At 38.4% G+C, this 18,941-nt stretch overlaps 1 protein-coding gene across 2 annotated transcripts in view; it reads right to left on the reverse strand.

The window, feature by feature from the left end:
• LOC101736650 (uncharacterized) overlaps positions 1–18,941 on the reverse strand; it is a 260,266-nt gene that overhangs the window by 67,475 nt on the left and 173,850 nt on the right. The gene's annotated exons all lie outside the window — the stretch shown is intronic.

An 18,941-nucleotide genomic window follows, 5' to 3' on the forward strand; every position in this document is an offset into this window, starting at 1 on the left:
CTGGGCCAGGAAGGTCAAGTATCTGGGCGTTACCCTGGATGCATCGATGACATTCCGCCCACATATAAAATCAGTCCGTGACCGTGCCGCGTTTATTCTCGGTAGACTCTACCCCATGATCTGTAAGCTGAGTAAAATGTCCCTTCGGAACAAGGTGACATTTTACAAAACTTGCATAAGGGCTCGACAAGTAAATTAATCCATAGACACAGCCCACTGAGTTTCGCGCCGGATCTTCTCAGTGGGTCGCGTTTCCGATCCGGCGTTAGATTCTGCGAAGCACTGCTCTTGCTAGGGCTAGTGTTAGCAACACACCCGGCTTGAGCCCCGTGAGCTCACCTACACGTCAAGGAGAAGCTGAAATAGCCTCTCAAGGCTATCAGCATAGGTGCATAAAAAAATAGGAAAAAATGTGGCACTCGGGAACTGCCGCGGTAAAGCTATTGCATAGCATTTTTTATCAACTTATGCAATTATAATTAGACAATGATAATTTAATATTAAAACAAAGACCACGCTATATTAAACATTAATAAAAGCAAATCCTTAACTGTTTCCTTCACACTAATAAGCTAGACCGCGCGAGAGAGAAATGAGCAGACTTTTCATGATGCGCATGTAGTGGACGTCACACCACGCGCTTATTCACAAACATTACACAAGCGTAACGTGTGAATGTGTTGAACGCGAACTACATGGTAGGCGGAGTGAGGGGTGTTAGGTTTTTTTCGTTACGGAATTTCATGATTCGGTCGCCGTGCTCAAGGCCCACGATAAAAGCTATGCAATAGCTTAAAAAAAGGTTCGACAGGAAAAGAAATGGTTCGTGAAATGGCGAACAGGGATTAAGAGTATATTAATCATTATTTTTTTATTCAGGCTCATGTAGCCAGCTCTGGGTATTTACTCGAGTTAAGGGGTATTTTAAAGTATTACTGTTTATTCACGGACAGAGTTTCTGCTTATAAATATCTCAGCAGAAGGAATACCGGCTGAGCTCGCCGCATTTATACGGTTCGAAGCCGCTTAGAATTCTAAAAGGAAAGTGGTTACTTCCGAAATGCTATTTCTCAGACATTATTCGTTTATTTGTCGTAAGCATCAAACACAGAAATGACATTAATTTTGTAAATTTTTTATAATCTGGTTTTATATAAGCACATATTATATAAATCAATGTTCTAGTGACGACGTTAACGGATTAAAATGTTCTAATATGCAATTATAATAAGGTAAAGTAAATTAAAAATAGTAAATTAAACATAAAAGAGGACACTACAAGACGCATACAGGCATTTGAGATGTGGTGCTACCGTCGCATGTTACGCATTAGTTGGACACAGAGGGTCAGGAACCAAAACTGTGCTTCAGCGCGTTCATATGTCCCGGAAAATGTTGCCTTCTATTAAAAAGCGCAAGATAAAATAGCCACGTGCTCAGGAACGATCGATACATGCTGCTGCAGCTGATAATGATGGGCAAAGTGGACAGAAAGAGACGTGCTGGGCGAAGAAAGAAGTCATGGCTCCGGAATATCTGGGAGTGGACCGGTATTGCCTCCGTCGAACAGCTGTTCCGGGTGAAAAATGATAATATGGAGTGAAATGAAATGAAGATGATTAATTTGAGACATCAATCAACTGGGATGAAATTAAATGAAATGAGATGATATGGGATGAAATATAATCTCAGTAAAATGGTGGTCATTTTCTGAGATTTCCCGCCAAAAAGTCTTCTTTCCTCAAGAAAGCTTCGGATCCTTGACAGATTATCTGTCGAAAGGCTTCGCAGAATTATATTCATTCGTAGATTCGGTACATGGGGAAACATCAGTGTTTGATAGGATATAAAAAATTCCCTACATTGTTCAAGTGAGTGACGAATACGGCAGGTATATACTATATCTTTCTAATTAAAATTCTTCAACTATTGTAGTAAGTCAATTTAAGAATGATTCTTGTGTTTTTCTAAAATTTGGTCAGCTGTATTGTATGCATTATGTAGCACTGCAGTCTTGTGACAAAATTGTTTTCTAAGCAAATTCACAAAAAAATATTAATAATGTAGAAACTGATAAATATAGTATACAAATATGCCACACTATATTATATTGTGGTGAGTGGTGACCATTTATTTTCGATCATTTTTGTCTTCCAACTGGAAGATAGGCAAAGGGGACGCAGACTATACAGCCAAATATTTTTTTTTATAAAATCAATCACCTTTATACCAATGCTTTAATTACAAAAAGCGGTTGAAATCAGTCAGGTTTTGTAAAGATTGCACGGCATTTTAAAGAGAAAGACTTAAGGAAACAATAAACGTGAAATTAATAGTAAACCGTAAAACTTGTTTTAAACAAACATTCTGATATAATTCAATAGACAATTGTTATTTTAACAAGAATTAGGTCGCTCACACAGAACATTACTCATGGAAATGTTTAATCAATATTAACCAGAAATAATTTCCAATGGAATGATGCGTTCGACAATTTGTAGCATGAAATACACGTATGTAATGCCCTGAAGATAAATTCGTGTGCCTTGTTTCGTTATTTATCAATTGGTAATTTAATATATTTGATTTCTAGTTGACAATTTTTTTATCTTTAATTCTATAATGAGCAAACGTGATAACGAACTGGCGATTGTCGAGTTTAATGTCAACTAGATGATGACCGAACTTTGCTCGGCTTTTTTTTTTATAACGCCATCTTGTTGTTATCTTTAAAGCAGTAAAAAAAAGAAATTATTATTCGCCAATAGATGTCGGGAAAAGTCATAAAGTTGATTATCGATAGAGTTTACTATTGAAAACACGAATAAAACAACATTTTCTGAAAATAAATCGTAGCTAGATCGATTTATCGCCCCCAAAATCCCCTGTATACTAAATTTTATGAAATATATATATTAATATACAAGAATTGCTCGTTTAAAGGTATAAGATAAACTGATTCTTATGAAAAGTAAGACGGTAGTTAGCAAATTGTTTGCTTTAATTGTCAATGCACTAGTTTTTCATCAAACTCTACGTTTTTCTTGTAAATAAAAAATATGTGTGGTGTCGTGGGACACCGGATATGAACGAAGTTTCTATAAAAATACTAATTTTAAGTTCTATTCGAGGTATAAAGAAAATAAAACTGGAGGTTTCGCAACAGCCCACGGTCATTCGGTAACGTGCGAACTTATTGTGGTACACTTCATTCACGGTTGTTTGCATAAGAGTAAGTGTATTGCGCAAACGAACGCTGTGAGATCATGGTCAATGGTCAATGAATGATAAAAAAAATATGTTATTTTTTGTACGTTATTACAAAGTTAAGTTGTACACTATGTGCATTATTAATAAAAATCTTACGTTACGGACATTTTTTCCCGGTTAGGGTACCCTCTCGGCGTCGTCCCATAAGGAACTTCATTCCACAAATAAAAAAGCCCTTAGGTTTCATGCAAGTATTGCAAAACAAAATTGAATATATGTTGGTTCATCATCATCATCATTTCAGCCTATCGCCGTCCACTGCTGAACATAGGCCTCTCCAATAGACTTCCAGTGCGACCGGTCCATTGCCACCTGCATACAACGAGACCCAGCGCTTTTTACTAGGTCGTCGGTCCATCTAGTAGGTTAGTTAACTAAAAATATGTTTGTCGGATAATATTAGGTACCTACTATTTCCACTTGCAAGAGCTCCTCCTCGCCTCCTCCAAAGATAGCCAATCTTCTCAAGATTGCGCTATTTTAATCTAATTTATAGTTGCTACTTTCTTTATATTTTCTTCCCATCTAGTATATGGTCTTAAATTCTTTCTTTCCCCAGTGGGCCTTTCCACATTGGAACTTGCTTTGTCCATCTCTGGTTCTGAAGACGTGATACATGTCCAGCCCATTTCCATTTTAAAGTAAAGGCTTGAACTAATTCATCATTCTTATATTCTAACTTACATTTTGCTTAAACGAAAAAGGAAAATAAAACATTGTTTCATTCCTAAGGATATAGTCGGGAATCTTCAGTGGATTTTGTATTTTTACCAGGACTGCACGCCTCTTAGGATGTAAACGTAAAAGAGGAATATTTTCCGTGCATTAGGTGGTGACAAAACGGCCCTGTGTCAAAGGTCAGTCCCTTGTCATGCGGTTCATTGTACGAACTCGACATTCTGAGCTGGGCTTTACCGTCCTATTTTATAACTTGTGACTAAAGTTAATTTTGTGAAGCATTCTATTTCAAAATCTAATTATATATTTTTTCCAACACGGAGAACCCTAATTTGGGGCCGGTATACCGTGTGTGATTTGTTCCCAGTTATTTATTTATTAGTTTTAGTTTTTTTTTGCTTAGGTGGGTGGACGAGCTCACAGCCACCTGGTGTTAAGTGGTTACTGGAGCTCATAGACAACTACAACGTAAATGCCGCCACCCGCCTTGAGATATGAGTTCTAAGGTCTCTGTATAGTTACAACGGCTGCCCCACCGGCTTTCAAACCGAAACACGTTACTGCTTCACGGCAGAAATAGGCGGTGTGGTGGTACCTACCCGTGCGGACTCACAAGAGGTCCTACTCTTACCACCAGTAAAATTATTATTAAAATTATTTTTATTCCTTCATCGCGGAAGTCATTCGAGTTTAATTTTTTTATTTTATTTTTTTTAATTTTGCAGGCAGACGATCATACGGCCCACCTGATGGTAAGCGGTTACCTTCGCTCATGGACGTCAGCAATCCCAGGGGCAGTGCCAAGCCGCTGCTTACCATAAAACCACTTTAGCCACTGTCATAGTTAACTGAAATATAAATCACGATATCTTTATATGCGCATCTGCTATTCAAAGTGAAAGCGGTAGTCTTACATATTTAGAAACAAAAAAAAACCAACAAGCCAGACCAAACCATAGTGAGACTATAAACTTTTCATACAATTAATATAGTGGAGCTCAAATTTCAGGTAAATAATAACTCAGTTTATTTAGCTTTTGTCCGTAGTTTCGTTATGCACACGAGCTTTGAGCACCATATAATGCCTGGAGCTTTTCCGGTTAGTGTGTATTTTATGTATATAGAAATAGGCAAAGACGATTTTTTTGTTTAGTAAAAATAAATTTAAGCAATGAAAATATAATAGAAATGCTATTAAATTAGTGATAAAAGTTCTGCATTCAACGGTCTCAAACTGGGATTTCTCTTGATGCTATAATTGTTTCAGGCCTCTAAAACTGAATATGGCCCATATTTGATTTGATTTGATTTGATTTGAAATGTATTTGGCCATTATGCCATTTGCCAGCAGAACTACATTCTTAAAGTCACACAGTGTGTTGGTGCTAAGGGCGATCAAACTTTACATTTTGTGGAACTTTAAAAAAAGTAGCATATTCGTAACGTATTTTTTCTCAAGTCATGCTCATGTTGTATGTACATATACTTATCGTCTTCTCGCATTAAAACTGTATAATTTCAAAACTTACTAATTTTACAGGAGAGTATTTTAAAGGTTTAACATGTGATATTTTTAATACTAGTGGTCCCGCAGTAGTCGAAATTCGACTATAATTAATTGGAATTGTAAGTTTGTACACTATTATGATTGTATTTTATACTTCTATAATCACAAATTTCGCCAAGACTGCACTATAAAAATATTAACAAAGACAAACTATATTTAATCTCAATTTGACAACAGACGTCAAGAACAAAAGTTTGACAATAAATAGTATGCATGCGTGTGTGCGTCAAATACATGGTATGTAGTGTGTGTAATGTTTTCTTTATTGATTTAATGTATCCGTTATGCATTATTTTAAAAAAAAATTTAGCATTATACACTTCTCTATATTTTGTATAAGTGTGGAAAATTTCATACTCCTCCCTCCACGCAATTTTCGTAAAAAGGGATACAAAGTTTTTGTTTCACGTATTAATATATAGATTAATGATATTTGAAATAATTATTTTTTATTTTTTACCAGTTACATTATCTGTTTTTTAAAAGTAAGATAAAATTATGTATTAATTTTGTTAAAAGTAGTCAAAACATAGGTAAACTAAAACAAAAAAACGTAAAACTAAACTACGCTCTTTTGACAGTATTTATGAGAAAAATACTGGTGATACCAAATTTTAATGTTTCCGCATATTAACTCAATTTCGAATATTTTTGGAAATTGTACACTTTGAATGCGAAAAGGCGATATGTTACCGAGAGTTTTGCTTTAGTGTAGGTAGCAAATATAGATTTAAAAAGCTATATCTGCCTATATGAGATGAATGCCAAGTTTCCGGGCCACAATCTCGTACTCGGCGAGGTCTCGAGGTAAGCTGAAGTGGCCGTCTTGACCTCAGGAACACTTCAGATACAAATTTATCCAGGAAATTCGAAGACTTCGCGGATGAAAATTTTGATTGAAACAATGTAATAAATATGTTTGACTTTTTTACATTCAAGTCTTGGTAAGGTCTTCCTCTTAAATGTAACGACTGTGCGTGGATAATGTTTAGTGTTCAATAGATGTAGTTGAGAGGTCATTTTCTAAGGATGCTGATGATAGGTATTCATCATCATCGTCATCATCAACAGCCCACAGTCGTCCACTGCTGGACATAGGCCTCTCCCAATCCACACCATTTATATATATGATAGGTATTGCTATGGCCCTATAGGATTTGTAGTTTAAGCGCCTCAAGTGAACTACCAGTTAATGGAGATCTATTGATAGCAGTGGTTTTACTAATGTCACGTGGTGTTAAGGTATTGGTAGATACCAGTGTTCCATCTTGAAAAGTCGGATAGCCGTTATATCAGTGCAAATTAGTCTCTGACCTAATGACTTCAAATAGCGGTATACTAGTTGTGATATCTATCTGCTTCCTTACGTAACATTGGTGGTGGAGTAGCTTGTGAGCCCGCACGGAATGTACCATCAGCCTTTTTTTTTTTTTTCGTGTAGAGTGCCGAACCTCCTACGCCCGCGCAAAAGGGGCGCGCGGGGTATGTGAGACTCTACGATCTGCATGGTGTTGTGAGCAGACCGCGGGACCAAGGATTTTAGGGCCCACCCACTAAACGACTCCCCTGCACTCTTACACCCGACGTCCGATCCCCTCCGAGGTCAGAACCCGGATGAGGTAGGGGGGTTACCGCGGTCAACACTACAACCAGACGGCGCGGCTCACCCCAAGGACGCCCAGCCGACGGAGCCTTCGAGGCGAATCGAAGGCTCTGAAACGTCGGTCGTCTCGGTACGGCAGCCCGTCGGGCCGCCCAGACGGTGCCGCTGGTGTCCTGGAATACCCCGCTGGACCAGAACCAGCCTGCCGGGTCGGGACGCGATACACCGTCGACCGGTCGCTCTATTTAGTCCATGGCAGCGCGCTAGAATGCTGGTAGCGCGCCGCGCGGCCTCACCCCCTCAGGTCGCCCCTTGACCTTCACCGGGGGGAGTTCGCCTTTTACAGGGGCCGAAGTCGGACAAAAGCCCTTCTGCGGCCCCCGGCTCGGCGGCGACGGATAGGTGCGGAGAGGGATGAGCTCTCCCTCTCTCGTTCCGCCGCCTCTTTCTGCGAGATGGTGCACTCGCAGAAGTCGAGCATCGCCTTCCAGGACTCATCGCTGCCGAGCATCGTAGCCACGACAGTCGGCAGCGATAAGTCCGGTCCTATTTGCGAGACAAGGACACGGCGTTGCTCCACCCATGCGGGGCAATGTGCGAGCGTATGCTCGACCGTGTCCTCGTCGCAGTCACAGTGGTGACACTCCATCGTCGGTTCCCTCCGGGCAACGCGATGCAGGTACCGGCCGAAACACCCATGGCCGGTAAGCATTTGCGTCAACCGGAAGGTGAGACGCCCTTGGTCACGGTTCGCCCATTTCGCGAGGACCGGGCGCACCGCCTCGACGGTCCGGAGACCGGCCGACGGGTCCGCCAAGCGGCGAGACCACGCCTCCAACACAGACCGCCGAGATTGGAGCCTCCGCGCTCTAATTGGTCCTTCTCCGGGACGTGGTTAATCGGCAGCGAGCGCCTCCGCCTCCAGGTCCCAGGGAGGCGTCCCGGCGAGAACGCACGCCGCCTCGAAGGAGACGGTGCGGTATCCACGAATCGCCCTGACTGCGATTGCACGCTGCGGGCGTCGCAGCGCCACGACGTTTCTGCGAGTCAAGGCGCGGCACCACACGGGGGCTCCGTATAATGCAATAGACCGCACCACCCCTACGTAGAGGCGGCGCACCACCGTGTCAGGCCCTCCGACGTTTGGCAAGAGCCGACTCAGCGATCCAGCCGTCGCCATCAGTCGGGGGCCCAATGTACCATCAGCCTGCCTATTCTACCGTGCAGCAGCAATGCATTTCGGTTGAAAGGGGCAGCCCTTTTTCACCACCAACCCACCTATCTAAGGCACCCAAGGGCACCCATCTAAGATTTAACAAAAAAAGTGGGCTGTGACTATAAAATTTAATTTGAAAAGAACGATATTGTCTGCCTTGACTTTAATGCATTGCATAACAGTCACAAACCACTCTACGAAAATCACAAAGCCTTGAGATATAATAGAATCTGAAAATTGAACGTTGTTGAAAAGGTTCTATATCTATACGTAAAAAATATACCCAAACACTCTGTAAATAACAGTGGACGGATGGATATACGGTTTGAAGGTGTGCCAAACAGGGTTGTCATGTTTAAAAAGAACACGACGTGACACTATTTAAATTAATTAATTAGAAGAAAAAAAAAAGTGAATGACAAATATCACCGTCAGAAATATACCCACAGTGTAATAGATCATCTAGAGTTTTTTTTTATTTTATTTTTATTGCTTAGATGGTTGGACGAGCTCACAGCCCACCTGGTGTTAAGTGGTTACTGGAGCCCATAGACGTCTACAACGTAAATGCGCCACCCACCTTGAGATATAAGTTGTAAGGTCTCAGTATAGTTACAACGGCTGCCCCACCCTTCAAACCGAAACGCATTACTGCTTCACGGCAGAAATAGGCAGGGCGGTGGTACCTACCCGCGCGGACTCACAACAGGTCCTACCACCAGTAATTACGCAAATTATAATTTTGCGGGTTTCACTTTTATTACACGATGTTATTCCTTCACCGTGGAAGTCAATCGTGAACATTTGTTGAGTACGTATTTCATTAGAAAAATTGGTACCCGCCTGCGGGATTCGAACACCGGTGCATCGCTTCAACACGAATGCTCCGGACGTCTTATCTTTTAGGCCACGACGACTTCGTTTTAGGCCACGACGACTTCGTAAAGTTGAACATCATCTGCAGCTTTACCAGGACAAACGCTACGCGAATGTATCTATTACCGGATCGGAATCGTGTCCAACTAAGAAGATCCAGCGAGAAACTCCAGCGGGCTGATGTATAGGTTAGAATTCACGTCGAACTCTTTGACGAGTTTGACGAGTACGGTTACCAGGGTCCCTATACCTGTTTCTAATGCCAGAGCTGCCGGCGTCTAACTAAATAACGACATAATTTTATAATAGATTTTCATTGGTTTTCGAAGGCAGCAAGCATACGTCTCTGGACATTTTCGCTAGTTAGCGATGCCAGGGACAACGTTGAACCACCACAAGATAGATTCAACAATTGTCAATTTTAATAAAGTGAATAAATAGTATTATCCTCGGATTTCTGGAGTTGTAGACATTATTTAAGCAACATTTATGTTTTAATATTGCGTTTATTATTTCCTGCGCTATACATACATTAAAAAGATTTAGAATCCAACGTGACGCAATGCAAAACGACAATTGTACAATTAAATTTTTTTAGTATTTATCTTCGGCGTTCTTAAGTTTCAGATATACTTGAGTCTACTTTTCGGGTTTAATTTCTTTCGGTTTAATATCTTAATTTAGTACAATATTTATATGTTGACAAACTATTATTTGTATTTTTAGTCTTCCGTGACCACGAAAACTATAAAGTATAAGAAACGTTAGAAACAATTTAATGACAAGAAAAAACGCGAAATTGAACCGTAGAAGTAATTTAATTGTACATTTATTTAGTTTTTCCATTTTTAGTAGACTGACTCGGTGGTGTAGTAGTTAGAGGCTCTGAATATTGTGCCGAGGGTCGTAGGTTCGATTCCTACAGCAGGCAATGATTGTGTAATAAGCAAGTTTGTTTGCTCTTTGTCTGGGTGCTTATTATCTAGGAAATCCTAAAATGGGGCCAGCGGACCGTGCGTGATTTGTCCCCAGTTTTTACGATTCGTGATTTGTCCAGTTTTTACGATTATTATTCAGATATATTAATACGTGAAGCAAAAACTTTGTATCCCTTTTTACGAAAATTGCGCGGAAGAAGGAGTATGGAATTTCCCACACTTTTTTTTTTAAATTATCTATTATTAATACATGAAATCAATAAAAAAAACATTACACACACTACCATATACTTGACATACACACCTATGTAGACTCATGGTCAAACTTTTGTAATTGCATAAAGTCTGTGGTCAAATTGAAAATGGGTTTATAATATTGTTTGTCTTGAATATTATTTGTCTATAGTATAGTATGGGCGAAATCAGTGATTATAGAAGTAAAATAGTATTTGATAATAGGACCATAATTATATACAAACTTATGATTTCAATTAATTATAGTCGAATTTCGACTACCGCGGGACCAGTAGTTCAGATTAATACGTTGTAAATTACTTGATGGATAACCAGATTAATGAGTAATAAGGCGTATATGAATATTAGACTAATAAAAGAATTTATTTGGGTTACACTTTAATTGTAATCCACGTTATGTTAATGTATTATTTGTTAGCGTGAAGCCCTGAGAAATGAGCATGTGTGCGTGCTAGCCGTAACAATGGGAAAGAGGTCACTGCCGCGATAACTTGATGTTAATATTGATTTCACAGTTATATTTATAACTACGACATATACTACTAGTTGTACGTATAAGTCAAACGTTTCAAATCTGTATATTTTAACCTAGAAAATATGTAGAGTTTTATTCGATTGGTCACATGTTGCATGAACTCCAAAGAGTTTTTTTTATGAAGGAAGTCTCACTAGTGGTCCGAAGGACTTTACAGTTTCACCAGGACGTCGATATCTTTGCCGAGTTCGATGAGTATTGTTAGCGGGGTTCATAAGCCTCCTTCTAGTGTTAGAGCTGAAGGCGTCTAGTGCTGAGGTTAATGGATCTGATCGATCCGTAAAGATGTGCCAAAGAGCTTGTCTAATAAATTTTGAAAGTTATATTAAAGTAAGTGCCTTCAAAGTAAAGATGACGTTACGGATGTATGATTTTATTAACTTTTTTCTTTTAAGTTTTCAATCAATTTGAACATACACGGTGTAGGTTTTGGAATACTAATAAATTGAAGTACAAGGAAATCAATTACCAAACTAGCCATTACCATTACCATTACAATTATTAATTTTCATTAGGAATATCGCTTTTTAACAGTTTTCGGGTAATGCGTTCTTGAAGCTGTAGCTGTAGCTGGTGTTGATAGCTCATTCATTATGCATAAGATCGAATGTAGGTCTTTTCGAAATTCATGAAATATCAAATGATGAATTGAATGATTCATTCATTTAACATAACGTGTGCACAGCAGGCAGTCGATGCGGGCGCTCCATTTTTTTTTTATTTCTACCTAAGCTGATAGCCTTGAGAGGCTATGTCAGCGTAGCCGGGCGAGTAGGTGAGCTCACGGGGTTCAAACCGGGAGTGTGCTAAAACTGGCCCTAGCAAGAGCAGTGCTTCGCAGAATCTACCACCGGTTCGGAAACGCGACCCATTGAGAAGATCCGGCGAGAAACTCAGTGGGCTGTGTCTATGGGCTAATTTACTCGTCGAGCCCTTCGTCTCAAGAGGTTTGGCGGAGGACGCGTTCCATCGAAACCGTTGCCCTCACAAGTTAATACTTAGTTTGATTCTAATTGTGTTACATTGCTTACTATGTAAAACAATGGTCTATATGTAAATTTTTGGATAGGCATTACCGATTATATTCGCACTTAACACTAAAATAGTTCTTGTTTATTATGTATTATATAATAAACAAGAACTATTTTAGTGTATTATGTATTATATAATAAACAAGAACTATTTTAGGGTTAAGTGTTTTATTACGAATACGACGGCGTTTTCATTTAAGCATTGTCTTTTTATGGCGCCCAGCGTTTATACATTTACTTAAGGTTTGAAGAGTATCATAAATGAGTGGGAACAAATCACGAATAACTTGTTTTATGGGTACCAGAAACTGAGATACATGTTTATATATAGGTACGTTTATATATATACAGATATACATAATAAACACCAAGATAAAGAGCAAATAAATAAGTTCTTCACTCGAATGTTTGCCTGATATGGGAATCGAACTCACCACACTTGGTGCCATAGTCAGGGTCGATAACTACTACACCAGCGAGTCAGTCTATGGGCTTCTTCTTCGGATGCAAAGGTAATGTGCTCGTTTATAGAAAAAAAAAATTTCATCCTTATTTTAAATAGTTAAATATTAAGTTTTTATTTTTATTACACGATGCTATTCCTTCACCGTGGAAGTAAATCGTGAACGTTTGTTAAGTATTTATTTTATTAGGAAAATTGGTACCTGCCGGCGGATACGAATGCACCGGAAGTCTTATCCTTTAGGCCACTAAGACGACTAAATTACTTATTACGTAAAATAACACTATATACGAACAAATTTAGTGGTCGCAGAATTTGTCGAGCCGTGGACAGTTGGGAGATGTGTTCAGAACGCGCGCGGAAATATCACCACATTGAAATGAGAGTCTGGTAAGCAACATAAGATAGCCCCACGCTCATTACGCTTCTAATTAGAGAAAAAATTACGTATGTCAAAGGATTCAAACACGGCATAGTCGTATGGCTTGATATTTGTTTACTAAGCGTCTTAAGCCTTAGCGACGGCCTCTTCAGATAAAATATCACCACAAAATCTTTAACAATTTAATTCAGTAAGAAAAACAACTCAATATTCTCAGTTTCTATTAGTTGAAATTTCAAGTACATTATTAGGTATAATAATTTTTGAGGCATAATGGACTTTTGGCACGAAAGTATCAAAGTTTTAATAAGTACGGTAATGTCGTTTAGAAGTCAGAGCTATTACTTCGATGTATTCGAAGTTAAGAATATAGAGTAAAGGTTTTCTTGTAGCGGGAATATGTATCGCTGCGCGATAGCGTTCTTTAGGTAAATAAAAAATATAAAATATAATTAAACATCGCTTGTACATAGTTTTACGGTCTATTTCAATAAGACGAAAACTGAGGGTAAATGAAAAAAAAAACTTTTTTATTTTAATTGCAATTTTAGTCAGCTTACCGTCACCCATGGACTTCAGCAACGCCAGGGGCAGAGCTAAGCCGCTGCCGACCGCTTAAAACCAATATGATTTTCAAGCGTTATTTTTCACATCAAGATGGCCACTGTTCTAAACGTTTTCACTGATTATTCACATTAACGGGAAAATTCATCATAAAAAACCAAAAACGATACTAAATGATTGGTAATAGCTTCGAACTCACTCATCATGAGCTCGTCCACTGTTGGATATAGGTCTCCAACAGGACTGCTACAATGAGCGATCTTGCGGAGCTTGCATCCAGCGGATTCCCGACACCCATAAGCAGGTAATCGGCACCTTATAGGAGGCCCAGCCACGCTATGTTTTTCGGTGCGAGGTCATTAGTCACCACTCGAGTTTTTTTTTCTCCTAGCCGCCAACTACTCATAAGTCTTTTTTTTAAAGCTACCAAATAAAAACAATTTCAAATTACCGCCTATTTGATTTTCGTAGTATGTATGATATTACGTATCAAAAGTTCGGTAAATTAAATATTTTATCTATTATATACTTGTAGTTTGTCAAATAAGACTTATCTATATATTAATACGTGAAGCAAAAACTTTGTAACCCTTTTTACGAAAATTGTGCGGACGGAGGAGTATGACATTTTCCACACTTATAGAGAATATAGAGAAGAAGTGCACAATGCTAATATTTTTTTTAAGTAATGCAAAAAAGATACATTATATCAATAAAGAAAACATTACACACATTCCATGTATTTGACGCACACACGCGTGCATACTATTTATTGTCAAACTTTTGTTCTTGACGTCTGTGGTCAAATTGAGAAAATATTAAAATTAAATATTGTTTGTCTTTATTAATATTTTTTATAGAGTAGCCTTGGCGATATTTGTGATTATAGAAGTATAAATTACAATCATAATAGTGTACAAACTTACAATGCTAATTAATTAATTATAGTCGAATTTCGACTGCTGCGGGACCTTTAGTTGATTATTATTCAGTGTTTCGTTTTGTAATAATTTGTTTTCGTCTACAATAAAATCATTACTCGAGTACGTAAATTATTTATAATGCGCTATGCTCATTTAAGACCGCAACTTAAGGCTTTTTAAAACTGAAATAATGTGATGTCAGAAAATAGATGGTTGTGTTAGATTAAGAAAGAACCTCGCTTCGAAAATTGCGATGAAGGTCGAATGCGTTAGGTTAAATAGAAGCGTGGGTCGTATACAAGGTTAAATATTAATAATTAATACTTAAAACCTGTCCTGGGAAAGATTTCATGTTACTATTGTAAAATGCTTAGAGTTTATAGAAAAAAAATATTCCAATAAGTTATATTGGACACTTGTATATGAAAACAAAACATGGGTTTGTCGTAAACTATTAATTTATGCTCTAAAAATCTTAATAAACTAAACGTTATTTAGCTTTACTGGTGGTAGGACCTCTTGTGAGTCCGCACGGGTAGGTACCACCACCCCACCTGTTTCTGCCGTGAAGCAGCAATTCATTTCGGTTTGAAGGGTGGGGCAGCTGTTGTAACTATACTAAGACCTTAGAACTCATATCTCAAGGTGGGTGGCGGCATTTACGTTGTCGATGTCTATGGGCTTCAGTAACCACTTAACACCAGGTGGACTGTGAGCTTCGTCTACCTATCTAAGCAATTTAAAAAAAAACGATAAGCTTGAATTACTTGTATGACATTTTTTGATGTTAGATTGTAGAACGTATAGTTAATATAAAAGTCAATGTTCTTTTTTTTTTTCGTGCTTGACGCGGAACCTCCTTCGAGGTCCCCACGCCTAGGGGGGCGCGGTTTATGTGGGACTCAACGATCCGCAAGGTGTTGGAAGCAGACCGCGGGCCCAAGGAATTTTAGGGCTATACTCACTAAACGACTCCCCTGCACTCTTACACCCGACGTTCGATCTCCGTCCGGGGTCAAAACCCGGTCAGAGTAGGGGGATTCCCGCGGTCAATACTACAACTAGACACGCGGCGCCACTCAAACGTCAATGTTCTAACCCAATTCGAAGGGAATCGCCTGAAGTTACGTAAAATAGGGTTCTGGGAACGTGACCGAAAAGCAATGGAGGCGTGTATAGAAATTAATTTTCTTTTAAGAATACGTGCCTTAATACAATCTAGATTGAGGCACGGTCGTGGGAGCGCGCCAAATAGATATAAAGTGCTCTGAAAGGGTCCTACTTAGGGCCGTGTTAGCCGTGCGGGCTGCGTTCGAAGAATCGAGCCGTAGAAAGTATTTCACAAATTTCCTGAACTTCTTATTAGATTTCTTTTAGCGGCTGTTGTTCATGAATAATTCAGTTAAGCTGTAATTATATTTTAAGAAATGTTTCTAATGGAAACAATATTGTAAGTTTGGAGTTCGTTTTTTTGTGTAAAAATGACCTACTTTTAGGCTCTGGCCTCGTGTTTTTTCAATACCCGAGTACTTTGTTTTCTATGTAAATATTTCTTGTTTATCCAAAACACAGAAGCAGTAATTTAAATGTTGATAAAACATTCTTGTTTTTATTTTGAGAAGATGGACGATTAATGGATGGTTAATATAGAATTTCTTGAACTTACGGGGAGATTGGGTGCTAAATATGTCGAAGAAAGAACGTATGGACAGGTTGTGTGAGTAAAAATAATGTCACCTAAACATATTTTATGTATGTATCATATTTATTATTCTAAAAATATAGAAAAACTTACAAATGTTATATTATATTTTTATCTTTCTGGTATTGAAAATCTGAATTTTGGTGCATATGTTTATGATGATCAAATGCTAATCATAGAACCAAAATTTGTTGATATAAAAGAAACGCAAAAAGAAGAAACAGAAAAATCCTTCCGTGTGGCACGTATTCATGCATGCATACGGATTATGCATGCATGATAAGAAGATATGCTGCGCCGACACCACATAATGTGGGAGAAGGGCAAGAAGAAGAACGTATACATTGATATCAATACGATACTGAATGATACGATACGATGATATGATATGATACTGATACGATTCTGAAAACCATTGATATAAATTTGATATAAGTGAAGCCCATTTGTCAAACGAATGATTATTTGATGACGTCTGATTTAGGCCACGTCTGTGATATTTTATTCTCTCTTGGCGTCCTTCCCTGGAGTGACTGCGGCGAGAAGTCGACTCCCAGAATTTTGTCACACCGTAATGTTGTGAATAATAAAAATAAAACTAATTTCATAATTTACTTGCACTCATGGTAGGTTAGATGTGGTAGGTATGATATGAGGTGTAAGTATAAAATTGTGTAACACTTTTTATTGTATCGTTGGAAACTAGTGCATAGCAGCGGATTGAAAGTAAGGCTATTTCTTTTCCGGGTCTCAAAACATTTCCATATTTACTTTCTTCAAAATTTAATTTTGTTGCATCGGCAGAAGTCGTCTTGGCCTAAAGGATAGGACGTCCGGTGCATTCGTGTAATATAGCGATGCAACGGTGTTCGAATCCCGCAGGCGGGTACCAATTTTTCTAATGAAATACGTACTTAACAAATGTTCACGATTGACTTCCACGGTGAAGGAATAACATCGTGTGTAAAAATCAAACCCGCAAAATTATAATTTGCGTAATTACTGGTGGTAGGACCTCTTGTGAGTCCGCACGGGTAGGTACCACCGCCCCGCGTATTTCTGCCGTGAAGCAGTAATGCGTTTTAGTTTGAAGGGTGGGGCAGCCGTTGTAACTATACTGAGACCTTAAAACTTATATTTCAAGGTGGGTGGCGCATTTACGTTGTAGATGTCTATGGGTTCCAGTAACCACTTAACACCAGGTGGGCTGTGAGCTCGTCCACACATCTAGGCAATAAAAAAAAATCGGCGTCAAAACTTAACTGAATTTTCTATCTTTAATATTAGATTATACTAGCTTTTATGATATAGTGATATCAGTTTAGATAATATGTCATATATTTTAGAAGTTGATTGATCCTGCCAGACCAATTAAGACGTGAAGTACTTCAAATAGCTAGTCCATAGTCCATAGGTGTCCTGCAATAGGTATATATAATGAATCGTATTCTAGAACAGTAGTCTTAATCTCGTCACTGCGGACGTAAATAATAATATTTAGTACGAAAAATATCCTTTATGCTATAAATTATATTTTAGCGTCAGTTACGTGCCGGTGTAACTTACAGCCGGCTCTCGAAGGTAAGATGTCGCGGTTAGATTCTCATATATGTTCTCATGCATAATACCGGAGTCTTAACAAAAGAATCACCCTGTATATAGTACACGCACATCGCTCAAAGACGTCTTAAGGGTGCGATGCGGGATTTGTTCAGGAATACTTGGAAATATATTTTTTATTGTCCGCCGCTATGTCTGAAGTGTTTGTTCTGTATTATAACTTACCCAAAATTATACTTTAAAGGTATCAGAAAAAAAAAATTACTTAACTTAGAATTTTGCGAATAAAAACATCGGTATAGTTTTGATTCTCATTTAAGAGTGAACAAATCTCAAATCGATAAATTGTATTATTAAAAATAAAACAATTAAGAAGTAATTAAGTTCAGTTATTTTCCTTTTCAACATTAAAGAAATTAAATTAAATTTTAATGACTATCGACCTTATTATTTATTCTTAGCTATCCACTTATATATCTTTAAATAAGTGTCTGTTTTATGGGAATGTGAATGGTCAGTAATTTTCGAATAATTTTCAGTTTTTTTCGTCACGAATGACGTCCATAAGTTAATGATGTAAGTTAATAAAAGAGATTTTTCACCACCAAAACCAAATCACTAGAAAAATCATGTCCCTTCAAAGTAATTGATTAAAATCACTGTACAACCAGTAGTGTGTAGTGTAGTGAGAGTAGTGACCAATTTCAAAATAAAACATTCCTGTCTAAAGAAAGGTTACTAAGTAGACTTCATCTCAGATTTGCAATTCGATAAAATTTTGTCATCGCTAAGTGAAATAGCGACGCGATATTCCCTTGATTTAGAAGTGTTGACTTTTCTGTAAGTATAAATATAAACGTGGACGGTTGTCCACACGATGGACCGATCAAGTCAAGTCGGCAGTTGGCGGTTTTTTACGTGAGTGTACCAGACTCACTGCAAATCGGGAGAAGTGGCGATTGCTTGTGAGGCACATAACATTTGCCCACAGCAATGATACCGAATGGCGACCACGACCGCTCTGACAAGAGTGATACGAGAAAGAAAAAAATGTGTGTGTGTGTGCAAGTCACACGCGGTAGAAGTGAAACTAATAAAAGTTAAGAACAATCGCAAGGGTCAACCACCAACTACTCCGCAGTGCAATGGAGCAGCCTCACACTGGGGAACCGCCTGCATATCACGGTATCTCTGCACCAGGTTAATATGATTTAGCAAGAGAAATACGAGAAAGTTTATTAACTGTGTATCATCTCGTCATCGCGATTCAGGAATTGTTTAATTTACGTGCAGCGACATCTGTTGATAACAAACTAAATAGAAATAATCGTAAATCATCTTTTATAGTATGAGGTAGCGCCCTCTGTGAATTGATATT

Source organism: Bombyx mori, chromosome 27 (genome assembly GCF_030269925.1).
Source record: "Bombyx mori chromosome 27, ASM3026992v2".
In the NCBI taxonomy this organism is placed as follows: domain Eukaryota; kingdom Metazoa; phylum Arthropoda; class Insecta; order Lepidoptera; family Bombycidae; genus Bombyx; species Bombyx mori.